Source organism: Scyliorhinus torazame, chromosome 8, assembly GCF_047496885.1.
Source record: "Scyliorhinus torazame isolate Kashiwa2021f chromosome 8, sScyTor2.1, whole genome shotgun sequence".
Taxonomy (NCBI): Eukaryota; Metazoa; Chordata; class Chondrichthyes; order Carcharhiniformes; family Scyliorhinidae; genus Scyliorhinus; species Scyliorhinus torazame.
Genome location: NC_092714.1, coordinates 242,799,789 through 242,821,442, shown reverse-complemented (window position 1 = coordinate 242,821,442; position 21,654 = coordinate 242,799,789). Strand labels below are relative to the sequence as shown.

At 46.2% G+C, this 21,654-nt stretch overlaps 1 protein-coding gene across 6 annotated transcripts in view; it reads right to left on the bottom strand.

Annotated features, from left to right (window-relative positions):
- The window catches only part of LOC140428493 (uncharacterized), a 367,767-nt gene extending 348,814 nt beyond the window's left edge, over positions 1-18,953 (bottom strand). For 2 of the 6 annotated variants that reach the window (XM_072515035.1, XM_072515036.1), the window contains exon 1: positions 18,723-18,953. The gene's annotated coding sequence lies outside the window, so the exon portion shown is untranslated. The remainder of the gene's footprint in view (positions 1-18,722) is intronic. The other 4 variants (XM_072515034.1, XM_072515030.1, XM_072515032.1 and 1 more) reach the window with 4 other exon arrangements.
- Positions 18,954-21,654: the final 2,701 nt, after the last annotated feature.

Sequence of the window (21,654 nt, the reverse complement as noted above, 5' to 3'; positions counted from 1 at the left end):
TTGTGCTCACCCTAACTTGAAGGTGGTTTGTTGAGGAGCTGTTGTCAAGTGACACTTAAACCCGAAACACTTCTTCAGCGATTCCCTCCCTACCCCCTCATCTAACCAAAAAACAACAACCGCTGTAAAGATCAAGAGGAAGGCTCGAGGGCAGGTAGAAGTAGAAAGAAGTTGAACAGTGACATCACGACCTGCAGGTAAGGGATTGGCTGGCGACTGGTAAGTAGTTTTCCTTTTATTTTCCCTCAGGTGTTATCATGCGGGGCGCAGAGGTTGCTGAGTGAGTGCTTGCTGAGAAGGGGAGTGAATAACAGGTAAGCTCTTTCTTTTCCTTTTTGTATCTAGAGGGGATGGCAGGGAAGGTGCAATGTTCCTCCTGCAGAATGTTTGAGGTGAGGGACGTCGTCAGTGTCCCTGCTGATTTCATCTGTGGGAAGTGCACCCATCTCCAGCTCCTCAGAAACCGCGTTAGGGAACTGGAGCTGGATGAACTTCGGATCATTCGGGAGGCAGAGGTGGTCGTAGATAGAAGCTTCAGGGATGATGTTACTCTGAAGAATAAAAATAGATGGGTGATGGTGAGAGGGGCTGGGAGGAAGCAGTCAGTACAGGGATCCCCTGTGGTCATTCCCCTTAATAACAAGTATACCGCTTTGGATACTGTTGGGGGGGGGGGGGGGCGACTTACCAGGGGTAAGCCATGGGGTACAGGTCTCTGGCACAGAGTCTGTCCCTGTTGCTCAGAGTGGAAGGGGGGTGAGGAGTAGAGCATTAATCATTGGAGACTCCATAGTTAGGGGGATAGATAGGAGATTCTGTGGGAAGGTGAGAGACCCGCGGTTGGTGTGTTGCCTCCCAGGTGCCAGGGTGCGTGATATCTCGGATCGTGTTTTCGGGATCTTTAAGGGGACGAGGGAGCAGCCCCAAGTTGTGGTCCACATAGGTACCAATGACATAGGCAGGAAAAGGGATAGGGATGCAAGGCAGGAATTCAGGGAGCTAGGGTGGAAACTTAGATCTAGGACAAACAGAGTTATTATCTCTGGGTTGTTACCCGTGCCACGTGCAAGCGAGACGAGGAATAGGGAGAGAGAGGAGTTGAACACGTGGCTACAGGGATGGTGCAGGAGGGAGGGTTTCAGATTTCTGGATAATTGGGGCTCATTCTGGGGTCGGTGAGACCTCTACAAACGAGATGGTCTACACCTGGACCAGAGGGGTACCAATATCCTGGGGAGGGGGAAATTTGCTAATGCTCTTCGGGGCAGGCAGGAAGGTGGTTTAAAGTGTGTCTTCTTCAATGCCAGGAGCATCCGGAATAAGGTGGGTGAACTTGCGGCATGGGTTGGTACCTGGGACTTGGATGTTGTGGCCATTTCGGAGACATGGATAGAGCAGGGACAGGAATGGTTGTTGCAGGTGCCGGGGTTTAGATATTTCACTAAGCTCAGGGAAGGTGGTAAAAGAGGGGGAAGGGTGGCATTGTTAGTCAAGGACAGTATTACGGTGGCAGAAAGGACGTTTGATGAGGACTCGTCTACTGAGGTAGAATGGGCTGAGGTTAGAAACAGGAAAGGAGAGGTCACCCTGTTAGGGGTTTTCTATAGGCCTCCGAAACGTTCCAGAGATGTAGAGGAAAGGATTGCAAAGATGATTCTGGATAGGAGCGAAAACAACAGGGTTGTTGTTATGGGGGACTTTAACTTTCCAAATGTTGACTGGAAACGCTATAGTACTTTAGATGGGTCCGTTTTTGTCCAATGTGTGCAGGAGGGTTTCCTGACACAGTATGTAGATAGGCCAACGAGAGGCGAGGCCATATTGGATTTGGTACTGGGTAATGAACCAGGACAGGTGTTAGATTTGGAGGTAGGTGAGCACTTTGGTGATAGTGACCACAATTCGATTACGTTAATTTAGTGATGGAAAGGGATAGGTATATACTGCAGGGCAAGAGTTATATCTGGGGGAAAGGCAATTATGATGCGATGAGGGGATGAGACTTAGGATGCATCGGATGGAGAGGAAAACTGCAGGGGATGGGCACAATGGAAATGTGGAGCTTGTTCAAGGAACAGCTACTGCGTGTCCTTGATAAGTATGTACCTGTCAGGCAGGGAGGAAGTGGTCGAGTAAGGGAACCGTGGTTTACTAAAGCAGTCGAAACACTTGTCAAGAGGAATAAGGAGGCTTATGTAAAGATAAGACATGAAGGTTCAGTTAGGGCACTCGAGAATTACAAGTTAGCTAGGAAGGACCTCAAGAGAGAGCTAAGAAGGGCCAGGAGGGGACATGAGAAGTCTTTGGCAGGTAGGATCAAGGATAACCCTAAAGCTTTCTATAGATATGTCAGGAATAAACAAATAACTCGGGTAAGAGTAGGGCCAGTCAAGGACAGTAGTGCGAAGTTGTGCTTGGAGTCCGAGGAGATAGGAGAGGTGCTAAATGAATATTTATCGTCAGTATTTGCTTAGGAAAAAGACAATGTTGTCGAGGAGAACACTGAGATTCAGGCTACTAGCCTAGAAGGGCTTGAGGTTCATAAGGAGGAGGCGTTAGCAATTCTGGAAAGTGTGAAAATAGATAAGTCCCCTGGACAGGATGGGATTTATCCTAGGATTCTCTGGGAAGCTAGGGAGGAGATTGCAGAGCCTTTGGCTTTGATCTTTAAGTCATCTTTGTCTACAGAAACAGTGCCAGAAGAGTGGAGGAGAGCAAATGTTGTCAACACGGTTTTGTGAAGGGTAGGTCGTGCCTCACAAACCTTATTGAGTTCTTTGAGAAGGTGACCAAACAGGTGGATGAGGATAAAGCAGTTGATGTGGTGTATATGGATTTCAGTAAAGCGTTTGAGAAGGTTCCCCACGGTAGGCTACGGCAGAAAATACGGAGGCATGGGATTCAGGGTGATTTAGCAGTTTGGATCAGAAATTGGCTAGCTGGAAGAAGACAAAGGGTGGTGGTTGATGGGAAATGTTCAGACTGGAGTCCAGTTACTAGTGGTGTACCACAAGGATCGGTTTTGGGGCCACTGCTGTTTGTCATTTTTATAAATGACGTGGAGGAGGGCGTAGAAGGATGGGTGAGTAAATTTGCAGATGACACTAAAGTCGGTGGAGTTGTGGACAGGGCGGAAGGATATTACAAGTTACAGAGGGACATAGATAAGCTGCAGTGCTGGGCTGAGAGGTGGCAAATGGAGTTTAATGCAGAAAAGTGAGAGGTGATTCATTTTGGAAGGAATAACAGGAATACAGTGTACTGGGCTAATGGTAAGATTCTTGGCAGTGTGGTTGAGCAGAGAGATCTCGGTGTCCGTGTACATAGATCCTTGAAAGTTGCCACCCAGGTTGGAGGGTTGTTAAGAAGGCGTACGGTGTGTTAGCTTTTATTGGTAGAGGGATTGAGTTTCGGAGCCATGAGGTCATGTTGCAGCTGTACAAAACTCTGGTGCGGCCGCATTTGGAGTATTGCGTGCAATTCTGGTCGCTTCATTATAGGAAGGATGTGGAAGCATTGGAAAGGGTGCAGAGGAGATTTACCAGAATGTTGCCAGGTATGGAGGGAAGATCTTATGAGGAAAGGCTGTGGGACTTGAGGCTGTTTTCGTTAGAGAGAAGAAGGTTAAGAGGTGACTTAATTGAGGCATACAAGATGATCAGAGGATTGGATAGGGTGGACAGTGAGAGCCTTTTTCCTCGGATGGTGATGTCTAGCATGAGGGGACATAGCTTTAAATTGACGGGAGATAGATAAAAGACAGATGTCAGAGGTAGGTTCTTTACTCCGAGAGTAGTAAGGGAGTGGAATGCCCTGCCTGCAACAGTAGTGGACTCGCCAACACTAAGGGCATTCAAATGGTCATTGGATAGACATATGGACGATAAGGGAATAGTGTAGATGGGCTTTAGAGTGGTTTTACAGGTCGGCGCAACATCGAGGGCCGAAAGGCCTGTACTGCGCTGTAATGTTCTACCCACCCCTTCCTCAATCTTACCTGGTCTGCCACCTTCAGGTGTGTCTCCTGGAGCATGACCACATCCGCCTTCAGCCCCTTCAGGTGCGCGAACATCCGGGACTGCTTAACCGGCCCGTTCAGTCCCCTTACATTCCAGGCTATCAGCCGGATCAGGGGGCTACCCGCCCCCCTCCCCCACCGACTAGCCATAACCCCTCCTCGGCCAGACACGCACCCGCACCCCACGCCCGGCCCGTTCCCCACGGCGGCAGACCCCCGTCCCAATCCACTCTACTCGCTCCAGCTCCCCCTTGACCATACCAGCAGCAACCCGGTTCCCCCCCACCCCCCACCAGCTAGGACCCCTCCCTACCTGCTTTGCTCCCCCCCCTTGCACTCCTGCAAGTCAGCTGACTCCTGCTGTCTTTAAAACGTTCTGACACATGTACCTTCTCACCTCGACATAATTATTAAATTGCAATTTACTGAACAAATTTAACAAGGGACAAAGTAAGGCTACATTTGTCTTGCTGGTTCAAGCAGAATATTTTTAAATAAATGCTTACTTCAATTCAGCAAAATGGTTTGCCTTTATGTAGCACCTTGGAAGGGCAGAAAAGCATCAAGCATATTCTTGCTTTTTGGGATATATATATGAATGACCCCTATGCCGGTGCACAGTGCACAATTTCATAATGTGCGGATGGTACAAAACTTGGAAGTATTGTGAGCTGTGAGGAGGACAGAGTAAAACTTCAAAAGGACGTGGACAAATTGGTGGAATGGGCAAACGAGTGGCAGATGAGAATTCAATGCAAAGAAGTGTGAAGTCATTCATTTTCGTAGGAAGCACATGAAAAGGCAACATAAATAAAGGGCACAATTCTTAAGCGGGTGCAGGAGCAGAGGGTGGATATGTGCAGAAATCATTGAAGGTGGCAGAACCGGTTGAGAGAGCAATTAATAAAATTCACAGTTTTCTTGGCGTAGTACAAGAGCAAGGAGGTCACGTTAAGCTTGTACAAAATATTGCGTCCAGTTCTGGGCATGACATTGGAGGAAAGATGTTGAAGGCATTAAAGAGTGCAGAAAAGGATTCATCAGAATTGTTCCTTGGATGAGGGGCTTCAGTTACGTAATAGATTTGAGAAGTTGGGGCTGCTTTCCTTCAAGAAGAGATGGTCGAGAGGAGCCTTGATAGAGGTATTCAAAATCATGAGGGGTCTGGACAGCGTGGGTAAGGAAACATTGTTCTCATTCAGCGAAGGGTGGAGAATGAGAGGGCACGGATTTAAGGTAATTGGCAAAAGAAGCAATGAAGACAGGGGGAAAAGCGTTTTCACGTTGTGAATGGTTAAATCTGGAATGTGCTGCCTGAGTGTGAGGTGGAGGTAGGTTCAACTGAGGTATCCAGGAGGGAATTGCATTATTATCTGAAAAGTATAAATGTACAGGGTTATGGGGAGAAGGAGAGGACTAGCACTCAGTGAATCGCTCATTTGGAAGGCTGGTAGTCACGATGAACCAAATAGCCTCCTTCTATGCTATAACAATTCTGGTGATTCTCTGCCATTTCTATATAGGGCGGAATTCAATGGAAACATTTCTAAGTTCATTTTTGGTGGGTTGTTAAGAAAGTTTCCCACCGGCTCTGCGTGTTCTCCACCGCTATCCAATGACACTTTGGACGGATTTACTGACCACCCCGCCGCATGTTTTTCAGCGGGGAGATGGCCCACCAGCGGGATCTACCAGTCTCGCCGCTGTCAATGGGATTTCTCATTGATAGCACCCCTCACTGCCAAGAAATCCGTGCGTCAGCGTGGACGGCCAGCCCTTAGACACTTTTTTGGGCCCTGGAGAGCTTCTCAGTTTAGCCCACACTTAGAATTTTTTTCAGTACTGGGGAACCAAACTCAGAGATCGGGCTGCCATTTTGAAAATGAAGATCTCTAAGTGAGCTTGCGGGTCCCCCACACCCATGGGCACTAACCCCCCCCCTAGTGAGGACACCCTGTTATGGGGACCTGGGGCCCCCCCTCTTCAGCACCCAACCCCAGCTGCCTTACAGCACCCCAGCTCCTCCAGGACACCTGCCTGCCACCCCCAAACCTCCCAGAGGCCCATACATACCTGCCCTGCACATACTCCTACCCTTTAAACACCCTCTCCCCCCTCCTTTCAGGTGCATGGTGCCCCTCGGGCCTTGACCCTTGGCAGTGCCACCATGGCACCTGGGCACCCTTGAACTTCCACCTTACCAGTGCCACTCACACCTCAGCAGTGCCAATGTGCCCACATTCCATGGGGGAGGGCCAGGGGGCCACCCTGCACTATCCCCAACCACCCAGGGGCCCCCAATGGCCCAGCAGACTGCCCAGGTATCATTCCGCCTGTTGAACATTCTTGTGGACTAGCACTGATCAACATCCTCCCTGGAGAAGCCGGTATATCGAGAGAGGCCGGTAGATCCCAGGTAGTAGGCCTTAAGTATGTTTTTTAAGACCTACTTCAGCGAGCGCTATTTGGTCTCGTCCCTTTTGGGCTGAGTTCCAATTCTGACACCTTGTGGAAGTTGGGTGTATCCTGCTGGTCGGCCAGGGAGGCTTCGCCCGGATCTACCAGCCGCGTTGTGCTCTCGCTCGGGTGCAACAGAATTGCGCCCATAGTATTTCCTCCAAGTGATGATTAACATGGAGGAGTGCTGAGGTGATTCATCAGCTGAGGAAAGGTGGTAGACCATTTTCCTTGCCTGTGTCTCACCTGAAGCCATGAGACTTCACTGGATCCAAGCTTAATGCCCCAGGGTCATTCAAATCTGATAATGTCAACACTTCTAGATGCCCTGCCCTGCCATTGGGACAGGCCACACCCAGGGATGGTCTTGGGAGGAGTTTGGGAATTGCATGTGAAACAGCGCTCCCAAATTTAGCACCAGTCTCCAGGTGTTTATGGACAAGGACTTCTGTGTTGCCAAAGAACACAGCAAAGGCAAAGCCTTGGGCGCTTTCCATCCAATTTTATTCATTCTTCTTCGTAGTGGCTTGATAGAACTAAGGAGGTAATTAAAGAATCAACAACAACTGTAATCACATATTGGCCAGACTGGGTGAGGACGACAGGCTTTCTTCCCTAACGGAAATTAGTTGGATTCCAGCAGCTGTTTAGTCACTTTTACTATGGTCTTTATTCCAGATCTATTTGAAGAGAATTCAAGTTTTCAATTTTCCATTTGTACTTGCGTTCACTGGATTTTTATGTCCAGGCCTCCAGATTACTAGCCAGTAACAATAACCACTAAACTCTCAACTCAAGGGAACAACTAGTTACATGTTTCTATATCCCTATGATATAGAAACAGCATATTTTTTGACCTACTCTGTGAGCAAGGCCTCAGGAAATCTCTCACTGTATAAAAACACATATAAATAAAAGTGGGTAAGATGCAGAGTTCTAGATGTGTTTCTTTATGTTCAGGGAAGAAATATTTCACTTCCTCTTCAAAACTGCCTTTAAAATGATGGACATCTCTTGGTTCTACAAAGTCCAAAATCGCAATGGTTTTAAAATCAATTTTCAGCTGCAGCTTGATTAATGCGATTGGCTCCAAGGTATGTTGCTGGTTTGTTTGCCTAATAACAGGCGACGTTTAATCTTATTTCATTTCTTCATCACCCGATACGGAGACACAGATTTACAAAACATGCAGACAATCCATTTGGCAGTGAAATGCGACAGACGTAAACTTTTAGTCAACAGCCAAATGCCTGAAAGCACAGCAAAATCGGACGACAAATCCTCTGGAGTCCCAACAACACTTCTGAAGAGTCAAACAAAGCCTTTCAAGGATCAACGCCGCTGACAAATAGCGTGCAGTATTTCCTGAAGTGGATTTTTTCAGGTCAGCTGCCGTCTCCACAGCTTGCTCCATCACACCTTGTTAAATTTAATTTGTGGAATCCTTGGCCTTGTATTCGTCTTCCGCAGCCCTCCACTTGGCAATAAACCAAAGAAAAACAACTGCATTCAACAATGTCAATTTTTATACATTGTAAACAGATTCTCAAACGAACGTACAAAAGTAATTTTGTTCATTTTAAATCCGATCAATATTGTTTTGCATTGCCTTTGACTTTAACATTTGAGTTATCCTTCCAAACATTGAAACTTGTTTATGCTGTGACTGCTGCTTTACAGGAACATTAAAAATTCATTCCAAATCCAGAGTCAAGACCGAATGGACACTGAAGCAGTCTCACATAACTCTTGTTTGACGACACAGTGAGTTGTGGTCCATATTTGAGTTTATAAAGAGCTCTACAAAGGAAATCTGAGTAAATGAATTACAGTTCCAACAGGCCACGTAAAAGATTTGCAGTCTGGCTGAAACGAACACTGCAGTGCGAAATCACCAGTCCCTCCAAAGAAACAGGCTTAAATAATTTTGTCACTACCTTGTGTTCACCTGTCAGAAATTCAGTATGAAACCGTAAACACTTTTCTGCCAATTGTTAAATAACTTGTGTGGAGAACTGGACTTAGGCGACATAGGAATTTCACCATAAACATTTTGCATATCTGCTAATATGATTAGTCAACTATGTAAAGGTCCAGCTACACAGGAAATAGTTTTCAGCTAGAGTATTTTAACTCCTTGTGGACTGTGGACTGATTTGATTGCTCCTCCTTCCATAAACATTCAAACCCTCCACCACCGACGAACAGTGGCAGCCATGTGTACCATCTACAAGATGCACTGCAATAACTCACCAAGTTTCCTTAGACAACACCTACCATCGAGAAGGATAAGAGCAGCAGATACCTGGGAACCCCACCTCCTGGAGGTTCGCCTCCAAGTCACTCACCACCCTGACTTGGAAATATATCGGCGCTCCTTCACTGTCGCTGGGGCAACATCCTGGAACTCCCTCCCTAACAGCACAGTGGGTGTACCTACCTCTCAAGAACTGTAGCAGTTCAAGAAGGCAACTCACCACCACCTTCTGAAGGGCAACTAGGGATGAACAATAAATGCTGGGCTCGTCAGCGACGCCCACATCCCATAAATGAATTTATTTTTTTAAAAACCGAGATGAGAAAGAATTTCTTCAGCCAGAGGGTGGTGAATCTGTGCAACTCTTTGCTGCAGAAGGCTTTGAAGGACAAATCACGGAATGTCTTTAAGACAGTGATAGATAGGTTCTTGATTAATAAAGGGATCAAAGGTTATGGGGAGAAGGCAGGAGAATGGGGATGAGAAGTATTTCAGTCATGATTGAATGGCGGAGCCGATGCGATGGGCCGAATGGCCTAATTCCGTTCCGATGTGACTTCTTTACAAGTAATATAATTAGCTAACTCCAAGTCTTATCTTGACTATAATAGTCTGACACACGTTTAACGCCGCATGGTGGGGACAGGGAAACAGTTAGGGCATCTGCATAATCTTCAGGGGTAATGGCATAGCTGTGTAGGTTTGTTTCATGGGAGACTACTACAGCATATGGAAATAGTTACTCTTCTCTACTGACTAGAGAGAAGTGAAGTGGTGGGAGAAAGGCCTGAGCCATAATGAGAAACAGTCCTGCTCACTTGCTATTCTAAATCTAATCCTTAGAGATAGGCATCCGGTCTTTCACATAGCAGTCTCCCTGCTCCTGCTGAAACAGTTTATCTGATAATAAAAGGGGCAGCATCCAACATGGCAAGCTCTGAATCATGCTGTTTGACCATCAAGATTCCCACAACAGATGAAACTGCCTACTGAATGTGCACTGCCTACAAAACTATTTCCATGATATTAAGACAGCGCAGACATTTAAGCAATCGGGCTCGAATTAGAACAAAAGTAATTAAATTTGATGAAATGAATAATTCATTAATCAAGATTCTAATTCCTTCCAACAAAGCCTAAAAGTCTAATCAGGGTTAGGAATCTACTTGGAGAATTTTCCAAGACTCCGTTCTATGAAATCTAACCATAAAAAGAGCCGCTTACAGTGAAAATGATGTACGTAACAGAATGCCCTGCCCATAATGCAATATTAAAAATCACATTAGTTTTTTTCTAATTTATCAAATCAAGCTGAGAATTTTTCAGAGTGCTGTTAATGAGAATACGCTTGAGCACCTGGGTACTTCCACACACATGGCGTCTGCAATTCACAACAAAATCTGGAAATTCAAAGGCACCCATGTGTCAGGTCCAGAAGGTGAGCAAACAGCTGCGGCTGGGGAAAATGTGGGATCAGGAGAACCACTCCTTCTCCACCCAGCTCTACATTATGTCAGTACATTTTGAAATGAGATCCCTTTAAAGAGTTAGACAGATCTTTAAGTAGTAATGGGCTGAAGGGTTATGGAGAACGGGCAGGACGGTGGAGTTGAGGACATGATGAGATCAGCCACGATCGTATTGAACAGTGTAGCAGGCTCGGGAGGCTAAATTGCCTAGTTCTATGCTCCTAGTTCTTATGTCGTAAGAAATAACTAGAATTACAGTGCTGATGGAGGCAATTCGGCCCATCGAGTCTGCACCGGCCATGGAAAGAGCACCCCACTTAAACCCACACCTCCAACCTATCCCCGTAACCCAGTAATCCCACCCCTTTTTTTTTTTGAACACTAAGGGCAATTTATCATGGTCAATCCACCTAACCTGCACATCTTTGGACTAGGGGAGGAAACCAGAGCACCCGGAGGAAACCCACGCAGACATGGGGGTGAATGTGCAGACTCCACCCAGACAGTGACCCAAGCCGGGAATCGAAACTGGGACCCTGGAGCTGTGAAACAACTGTGCTAACCACTGTGCTACCTTGCAGGTACCATATGATGTTCCAAGTGTGGCCACCATGTGCCAGTCTTTTGGCCTTTACCAATATGGTCTCATCAGCTCATTTACAGCAAGTGGTGAGCATACACTACCTCCTATACTGGAGATTTAGGCCATTTGGAACCCAAAAAGCAGACGGTGTGTCACCAAATTTCTAGGCCTATATTTTGGGTGGAATATGGAACAACGGCTCTGATATAATTCCATGGACAAATAAACTATGACTTCATGGATCTGACTGAGGCAATTGGGATTCCACTGGTGAAATGCATTGCACAAGTTATAAAGCTTCTACGACAGTCACTGAAACGCAGTTAAGATGCTAAACACTTACTCGGAAGCCTGTTTATTTCAGCTATAATGCAAGTGCTTCACAAAAAATGAATAAGCAACATACAACACCACAATGCGCTCGCTATTTCAGGTTATAGTGTGTGTGGTTAGCACAGTTTGAAAGCAAAACCTACACTTTACTGTGATTATGACACCTTCAGATAATTTAAACTTAATCAAGTTCATTAAAGCATTGCTGTCTTAATGTAGCTCTTTTTTTGGCCCTTTCAACAATATATCTTGCCAATAAAATAAAGTATTCAAACTTCTACTTTGGTCATATAAGTTGGCCTGACAGTGTGCTACATGATTACCTTCTACAGGTAATGTAGCCTTGCAAGGGCAGAAGGGGGAAAGCAGCCCTAGAACACACCTATCTGAAGGCTGAAACTCAAAAACAGATAACAGTGAGTATTACAGCACGAGTGTATGGAAGTGAAAAAAATGCTTCCAATACACCGAGCTGCTACAACTAGTACATATCAGAGACGATCCCAAAACGTGCGGAGATACAAGATTCAAAACAGAGCTCTTGATACTTGCTAAGAATGATGTATTTCATTTTTTGCTTTATTCATTCCTGGGATGTGGGTGTTGCTGGCTAGGCCAGCATATATTACACATCCCTAATTGCCCTTGAGGAGGCGGTGGTGAGCTACCTTCTTGAACCGCTGCAGTCCCTGTGGTGTAGGTATACCTATAGCGCTGAGTGGTTTGATTCAACTGAGTGACTTGCCATTTGAGAGGGCAGACCATAAGAGTCAACCACATTGCTGTGGGCCTGGAGTCACATGTAGGCCAGACCAGGCAAGGACGGCAGATTTCCTTCCCCAAAGGACACTAATGAACCAGGTTTTTACAACAATCAACAACATTTAATGGTGACCATAAAACCATTTACTTCAGATACTTATTGACAAAAAAGAGCTGAACTCTAGATGCAAGGCGAGGCCAATTGTCTTTGATATCAATGCAGCATTTGACAAAGTGGCATCTAGGAGCCCCAGCAAAATTGAAGAAATTTGGACTGAGGGGGAAAGCTCTCTACTGGTTGGAGTTATGTAGCGCAAAGGTAGACAGTTGAGGTTACTGAACACCAATCCTCTCTACCCAGGCTGCTGCTACAGGAGTATCTCAGGGGAGCGTCAGAGGCCCAACCATCCTCAGCTGCTTCATCAATGACCGTTCCTCTATCATAAGGTCAGAAGTGGCGATGTTCACTGAAGACTGCACAATGTTCAACAACCTTTGAAATTCCTTAGACACTGAAGCAGCCCATGCAACCTTACAGCTTTGGTTGACAAGCAACATGTAATATTTGCACCACACAAGTGGCAAGCAACAGCCATCTAAAAATGTACGTATTTAGGAATAGGCCAACAAGAGTTCAAACATCTTCCCTTGACGTTCCATGGCATTACCATCGTGGAATCCACCCTAACAATATCCTGGAGCCTTACTGTTGTGCAGAAACTGAACCAGTCATATAAATATAAATGGGGCTACAACAGCAGGTCAGAGGCTGAGAATTCTGCAGTGAGTAACTTACTTCCTGACTCTCCAAAGCCTGTGCATCATCTACAAAGCCCAAGCCAGGAGTGTGATGGAATACACTCCACTTGCTTAGATGAGTGCAGCGCCAAAAACACAAAAATCATTACACCATCCAGGACAGAGCAGCCCACTTGATTGGCACCCCATTCATCACGTTAAGCATTCACTCCCATCAACACACAATTGCAGCAGTGTGCATCATCTACAAGATGCACTGCAGCAAACAAGGCTCCTTCAACAGCACCTTCCAAACTTGCAAACTCCACAACCTAGAATGACAAGGGCAGCAGATGCATAGGAATACAACCACCTGCAGATTTTCCTCCAAGCCACACAATGGGCATAATTCAACTAAATGGGAACAAAATCCCATAATGATTGCTCACAGCGCCGAGAAACACATGGCTATACAATGCTACTCACATTAAATAAGGGCACTCAGCGGGGAAACCGCGGCCAAGACTACACAATATATCAAGGAGCTCAGCCCACCATATCTCAGCATTGCGAGAGATCGGGAGGCCATTTTTAAATGGTGTCCCGATTGTTGAGGCTCCCGACATCCCCAAGCCCCAACGTACTATGGCCCCCGGCCCCCCCTGCAACACCCCCAACTCCCGCACAGGGCACCCCCAGCCAGTACACATAATGCCAGCTCGGCACCGCCAACCTGGCACCCTGGCAGTGCCCCTGCAATTTTGGCAGTACCACCTGGGCACCTTGGCTGGCACTGCCAGGGTGCCATGTTGGCAGTGCCAGGGTACCATCCTGCCCAAAGAGCATGCACCCGGGGCCTCCAATAGCCTGGGAGAGTCCCACGAAAGCAATTCCATCTGGTCCCCATTTATGGGGACCAGTGCTGAACAGCACTCGCCCGAGTCTCCGAGGCGGAGGAACAGATGCCAATGCCTCGTGTACCTCAGGAATCTGCACATTAAAATGAGACTAGCTGCCTTGCTCTAATATGCAGAGTTGCTAAAAAAAAGTGATCCCGCCCACAATGGGAAGGATTTTCATAGATTTCATAGAATTTACAGTGCGGAAGGAGGCCACTCGGCCCATCAAGTCTGCACCATTTACATCGCAACGTCTCAGCGATTGAGTTAGATCTCGCGAGGCGTTCCGATCCGGTAGATCCAGGAGTGGGGTCGCCCAGAAGTCCCGACGGTAATTTGGACATTCGGAATTTCCCCTCAGTGTACCCGAACAGGTGCCAGAGTGTGGTGACCAGGGGCTTTTCATAGTAACTTCATTGTAGCATCAATGTGAGCCTACTTGTGACAATAAAGATTATTATAATCACCGTTCCTTCATTTTTGCTGGGTCAAAATCCTGGAACTCCATTCCCAACAGCACCGTGGGTGTGTCTACACCACATGGACTTTAGCTGTCCAAGGCTTCTCAAGGGCAATTAGGATGGGCCAAAATTAACAGCTTTGCCAGTGACTCTCACATTCTCGGAATGCATTTTTAAAAATGTATTCCACAGTCAAATCACCAAGACCAAATTAACCAATTATGCAACTTGCTTTCTCTTTGGGAGGTCTAGCATTGTGCAAAATGCCTGCCATTTTTGCCACACAAAAATAAAACTTCACTTCAGAACTTAATATTTTTGAAGAATTCTGGGATCTCTTGATAATAAGAAGCATTACTTAATTTCGCTTTTTAGAAAGGATTTTGCCATACATTATAATGCACATTTTAAAAAAAACGCATTTTATTCAAACTTGTATCAAAGTAGGTTACAGCAAATAAACACACCGGGATACATTCTTCCCAACAATCAACTACACAGTTTGTACAGATTTTTCTCCTTTTTCACCCCCCCTCCCCCCCACCCCCTGCGAAGAACAGCTCCTCAAACACGGTCACAAACATCCCCCACCTTTTCTCAAACTCCCCTGCTGAGCCCCGTAACTCATACTTTATCTTCTCTAACTGCAGGAAGTCATACAGGTCACCCAACCAAGCCGCTACCCCCGGTGGCGATGCCGACCGCCACTCCAGCAAAGTTTGTCGCCGTGCAATCAGAGAGGCGAAGGCCAAGACATCAGCCTTCCTCCTCTCCATGAGCTCCGGCTTCTCTGAAACCCCAAATATCACCACCAAAGGGTCCGGGTCCACTCCCTCCTCCACTATCCTGGCTAAGACCACAAACACTCCCGCCCAGAATCTTCCCAATATTTCACAACCCCAAAACATGTGCGCATGATTCGCTGGCCCCCGCCCACACCTCTTACAGTCATCTTCTGCCCCCTGAAAAAACCCACTCATTCTCGCCCGAGTCATATGCACCCTGTGCACCACTTTAAACTGTATCAGGCTCATCCAGAGGGAGTCTCGTTTACCCTTTGCAGTGCCTCACTCCATAATTGATCTCCATTCCCAACTCCGCTTCCCATTTCTCCTTGATCTTCACCACCCGCTCGCCTCTCTGCTCCCTCAGCCACTTATATATATCCCCACTTCTTCCCTCCCCTTCCACATCCGGACGCAGCAGTCGCTCCAGCAGGATGTATCCCGACAATCTAGGGAACCACTTCCAGATCTTTCGTGCAAAGTCCCTAACCTGTAGATACCTGAACTCACTACCCCTCCGTAGCTCTACCCTCTCCCTTAGCTCCTCCAGACTGGCGAACCCTTCCTCCAAATACAAATCCCTCACTTTGACCAGCCCCACTTCCCTCCACCTCCTGTACACACTATCCATCCCCCCCGGCTCAAACCCATGATTCTCGCACAGCGGCGTTAGCACCGACATCCCTTCCACCCTAAAATGCCTCCTCAGCTGATTTCATACCTTCACCGTGGAATGCATCACTGGGCTCCCTGAATACCTACTCGGAGCCATTGGCAATGCTGCCGTCACCATAGCCTTCAAACTAGACCCCTTACAAGATTCCTCCTCCATCCTAATCCACTCTACCCCTTCTCCTTCCCACCACCGCCGCACCTGGTCCACATTCGCCGCCCAATAATAATGAAGCAAGTTTGGCAATGCCAACTCACCCCTGCTATTACAGTGCACATTTATCCACAACTAGAAAAGAACACCAACATGAGGGGAAATATATAAAATAGAGAGGAAGAAACTCCATTGAGAACTTAGGTGCACAATCTGACATTATTAGCAGAATGATTATTCTGTCCCAGCCTTACATTGAAGCAGCAATTCTGCAACCCCATAAGTCTGCAAACTCCAGGCAGCAGGCAGAAATATTTTTGCATGGAAACAGTGCAAAGCATTCATGAAGGTGTCTTCCATAATCACTGTGTCAGCTTCACCGCATCACATTTTTGCATAGAAACACAATGGCAGGCAGGGCCAGCAAGGCTATAGAAACCGCTACAAGAATAATGACCAAATTATTCTGAGCATTGCAGGCAGCCAGGAAATTTAATCCACTGCCATTGCATTATATACATCATTAAATATACACCTTAAAGTTTACTTTTAATCATTTATAATATACATTGGGAGAAACTAAGATAATCCTCACATCCCTGAAAACATTGACCCCCATTTATGCAAACCAAACGATCTACAGCATGTACACCCAATTCTTCAACGTACAGGAGCTCTGAACAAAAGTGCTGCTTGACTTCATACAATCTGACTTTACTGTGATTATCTATTAGGATATTCCCAGAAGCACTTTCTGAGTAAGCAGGATCTGAGCAGCACAAACAATAAGAGGCAAGAAGTAGTAAATGTAATTATGTCAAATCTAAACGCACAATTTTTCTTCCCTGAAGAGGAATGTGTTCCATCTAAAGCCTTTCAAACTCTTTGCATTTACAAAAATCATCGCACCCTCAGAACACTGCAGCACGTTTCTTCTCTATATTATTAAGATTCAGCCACCCCTGTCCTTAGCAAAAGACTGCCAGTTTGTGCACAGCAAGATGCAACGAGTAGAATACAAAAATGAATAGTAAATTGATTTTGGAGGCTTGTTGCGGCCAAAGGACGAATGCTAACTGAGGGAACTAGCTGCTCTTTGAATAGTTCCAATAAATCTTATGCTTCCGAGAGAACAAGCAGCCCTCATTTGAAGCACTGCTTCCAACAATGCTGCACCCCCACAGCGCCGCTAACAATGCAGCTCTCCCTTAGCGCCGCCAACAATGCAGCACTGCCTCACCGCCACCAACAATGCAGCACCCTCTCAGCGCCGCCAACAATGCAGCACCCCCTCAGCGCCACCAACAAAGCAGCTCTCCCTTAACGCCACCAACAATGCAGCACTGCCTCACCGCCACCAACAATGCAGCACCCTCTCAGTGCTGCCAATAATGCAGCACCCTCTCAGCGCCGCCAACAATGCAGCACCTCCATCAATGCAGCACCCCCTCAGCGCTGCCAACAATGTAGCACCCCCTCAGCGCCGCCAACAATGCAGCACCCCCTCAGCGCCGCCAACAATGTAGCACCCCCGCAGCGCCGCCAACAATGCAGAACCACCTCAGCGCTGCCAACAATGCAGCATCCCCTCAGTGCCGCACTGAAATGTCAGCCTAAATGATGAGCTCAAGTCCTGGAGGAGAATTGGTATGCACGACTCTCTGCCTCTGGATGCAGCAGTATTCCCAACTCAGCCACACATCTAAATGTGCAATTTAAATACATAAAAGTAACTGCAATTCAAAATAAGGGCGTATATTCGTCCGTCCCCCCTCCCATTATAAATAAAAGGTAACCCATAAATACAACGGGTTCTTCTAATTTCATGGGAGGTTCAAACTTAGTAGCTGTGTTCAACTAAAATGAAAGTCTCTATATCATTCAGGATTTATTGTTTATTTTGATATCAGTCGCAATATATTCTGCCTTTACTACCTGACCTACCAGCCCCTGCAAACAGTAACGTCAGTCACCATCCTGGAATTGCCACTGTTTTGCTTTTCAGGTTGGTGTAGAATTATTACAAGCTCCATCCCAGTGTATCCAGCACTATTTTTTTCACACGCTCCCTACCAACCCTTTAGTTGCCATTTTCCCCACTAACAATGTAACTATGCAGACAGCACGTCAGACCAAAGCAGACGCTGCTCCCTGCTGCTCACCGAGGCTTATTTAAAAACATTCCGAAATCATTAACGAAAATCGGAATTTTTCAAGTAACGAGGAGGATTGATTGTCATTCTCATGGCATTGTCATTGTTGGACGCTGGCTCCGATAAGTATTGCCCCCCTAAACAATCTTACCAGGAAGAGCAGCTTTTTGTTTAAAAAATGGGGGGGGGGGGGGGGCACTTTAAAATAGGTGGAGATTTCTTTGTTTTTCCATCTTGAGGATCTGGATACGTTTCAAAGAGCCTATCGTTCCTGCCGGCACCACTGTTACAACATAACAGTCACACCCACCCCAGCACTGCATAGGAGTTGGGGGGGGGGGGGGAAAGAGGGGAGAAAAGTCCTACAACTGAGGGAAGTGCTAAATGAGTCTCTTTCTCTTCCACCCCACACAAAAATGATCATAACTTGAGACCACCTCTGATCACACAGGCCCCGTGCCGACACCGTTTAGCCCTTCCTGGCTGCTTCAGCCCAGGGGAATGCCTTCATTCTGCTGGCAATGTGGACGATTGAACGAACATCAGAAAAAATAAACACAGAAAATAGAAGCAGGAGGAGGCCATTCGGCGGAGGTGGCAATCGTTTACTGTATCCCCCCCCCCCCCCCCCAAAAAAAACAGAGTAAAAGATTGTTGGAGAGAGCGAGAAACCACGCCGAGCATTCTGTGCTGTAAGTTACCCGAAGTCTTTGTAATTGACAAACGAGCAACAACGCCAGACCGACGTCTTCCCCATGGTTTTTAAAAACCCACACACATGCACAATTCCTGCTCGCTACCAGGCAGAATTGCACCCCACCCCTCGAAGGGATTGAATAGTTACACATGAGGTGCAATGGAAACAGAACCATGCCCCAGAAATTGCCTTTCTTTCTCAAATCCAGGAAAGATATTGACAAGAGATTGCTCCGGGCAATTGACACAATGATGCAGAATGTGCAGTTTCACCCCAGCCGGTACCTGTGGCGTCAGGAGCTTGGCAGGTCTGTAGCACGGGCGATGTTCATGAGGAACACGTTATGATCAAGGAGTCACCACCACGACTACCCCCCTCCTGCGTTGACAGCTCCCAGTAACGTGTGCGGGCTTTGGAAAGCTGAATGCGAGCTCTCGGGCAGACTGCGCGCACACAAACACGTAAAATCGCTCTCCGTCTGCCTCCAAGCCCAGCCCAATGGGATCGCGCTGCCTCCAAGCCCGGCCCAATGGGACCGCGCCGCCTCCAGCTTTAATCCCACAATTCTTTCTCAGCAATGCAACAAATTCCTTACTGCAGGAGAGCGAGGGAGAAATGCTGCAATTGCTATTGACTTCCGCCACGTGATGAGCTGCTGCAAAGTTAATGTTTTGTAACCTCGCTGGAGAACTAGAAATGCGAGAGGCTCTGAAATTATATATATTACTCATCAAGCAGTTGGCATGAGCGCTTGCAGAGAGAGGGAGGGAGAGTCAACCTTTCATGCGTAATATAAACATTGAGAATGGGGTTCTTTATGATCTGAAACAGTCTTAATCGCAAGTTACTGATTATCAACGCCCGTCTGTGCAGTGTGCATATCATTGTGGCGAGGGCCACGTTAAAGAGACATTGGCATGTGAGGCGATGTATTGATGAACATGATGTCCAGCATGATTTTTGTTGGGAGAATATTGATTAGAATTTAGTTACAGTACAAAAATAACCTGAGGTGAAAAGATCTTTCAGTTCTGTTACTCTTGCTTAGACATTCCTTAGATAAAGTCACACTCTGAGAATTAGGAAATGCAGAAAATTCTTACAAAGTGGACATTGAAATAAAGTAGTGTATCAAGCTTGAAAGATAATTTAAAATGAAGCACATGTTTACCCCAACAGAGTGTTTTTTTGCTATATCCCACTGCATGGAGATTTAAGACTCATTTCATAGTCTTCCATATTAACCCATTATTTTGAAGATTCTTAAAAGTGGAAGTCCTCAACTTCTATATGCTTTGCCTCCTTCTTTCTTCTTCATGCTTTGAAGGTCCAAGCTTGGTGTCACCTAAGCAGAGTTCCCTGATTTTTAAAATTATTATTTGTTCACTGAATGGGCTTGTCACTGACTCGTTAAGAATTTATTGCCCATTCCAAATTGCCCTTGAGAAGGAGGTGGTGAGTCATGTTCTTGAACCGCTGCAGGTCATGTGGAGTTGTGCTGTGAGAGAGGGAGTGAAGGACGGGAGATATAGTTCCAAGTTAAAGGGGCAAGTGGAGGCTGACATCGTAGGTGTCGATGTAGCTGACATCGTAGGCTGACATTATATGTTTGGAAAGTACTGCCACAGGAGCCTTGGCAAGTTACTGCAGTGCATTTTGTAGATGGTAGATATTGTTGCATGGTGCTTCTGAGACGAGGAGAGTTAATGGTTAAGGTGTTGGTCAATCAAGATTTTGTGTTTTCTCGCATTGCTGAGGTCCTCAAACTGTAGGTCCAGCCCATGCACCTAGGTTTCTCAATTTTAAAAAGCTTTGTTTATGTGCTATGATCATAAAAGGACCAATAGGAGGAGCTTTCTTAAGTTCAACAAAGGAAGAGGTTTAGCTTCATTATATTTCTGCTGATCTATGTAAAATAACAAAACATACACTACTTTTGCCAACATACTCAAACACAGACACGCAGATGGAGGGTGGGGAGGAAAAAGAAAATAATTCATGTGAGATGGAAGATGAGTGCCCGTGCTTCGGATGTTGAAGTTGCTTTTTCAGCTGACTGTCCTTCCAAGACATGGAGTGATTGAGAACCACTGGTTGGATGGCTATCGAGGATCTCCTGGCTGGAAGATTCAGTCCTAATCCCAGACTGTGGGATTCACTCTGGGGAGTCACTTTCACTTTTATTAACCTGGGCCTTCACTCAAAAGATCCAGCTCCGGCCTGTGTAATTCTTATTTGTTTCCAACTCCACCAGAACATCCCCTAGCTTTAGTGGGAAAAGGCAAAGTTCCCCATATGAGATTTTAAAGAGGGTTCTTTAAATAACTGGACTTCCCTGCAACTGGACTGAACTTCCTTGCAGTTCAATCTGACTGTAGAGAGAGAATGATCTTTACTTTGAACCTTTAGACAGAGTCCATCAGGTAAGAGAGCGAGATCAGGGCTGTGGCCCTCTAGATTCTTGATCAAACTGAAATTAAAAACCAGATGAAGCCTTCCTGTCCCTGGCAGAACATTCCAGAATGGTCAGCACCAATCAGCATAGACAGTCAGCTGGTAAGGTAAACAGATCACTGGCCAACAGTCAAGTCCATCAAGATGAGTCATCGCCGAGGCCAACACATCCTCTGGATTCCTTTTTTTAAAAAATTAAACGTGAAGTCCATCTTAAAGGGCCAGGTCCCAGTAATTGTCCAGGTACAAAACATTATAAAAGCCAAAGCAAAATAAAATAAAGAGAATAAACAAGGGGTAAACCATCCAGTCAAACCTCTCCTTTCCATCCTCCCGTATTGTTACAAACAGATCTGCTCACAGAAAATGCAAAATGACATAGCATTTCTTTTTAATGTCCCTATTATTTTTTCCTAGATTACTTTTGCTACAGTGTCCAGAAGATTGATCTGTAATTCCTGGAAACTGCAGTGGGATCCTGAGGGTTGGCAACCCTAGACAGGAGAGATCCACTTAGGTGCTGTCCTTAAGTTGTTTGTCTGCAGATCGGATGAGAAAACATGTGTTTAAATCATACAGAGAGGTTTGCTTGTCATATGAGCTTCCTTCTCCAATTCCTCAGTGAATTCCGTGTATTCCAAAGATGACTTGATTTAACTCATGTTTAGAAGCTAACTTAGCCATGGCTGCAGTATCCCAAGTGAGTATTCTTCATGGCCCATCTCCAGCAGTTGAATACCTCAGGTGATTGCCACAGATATC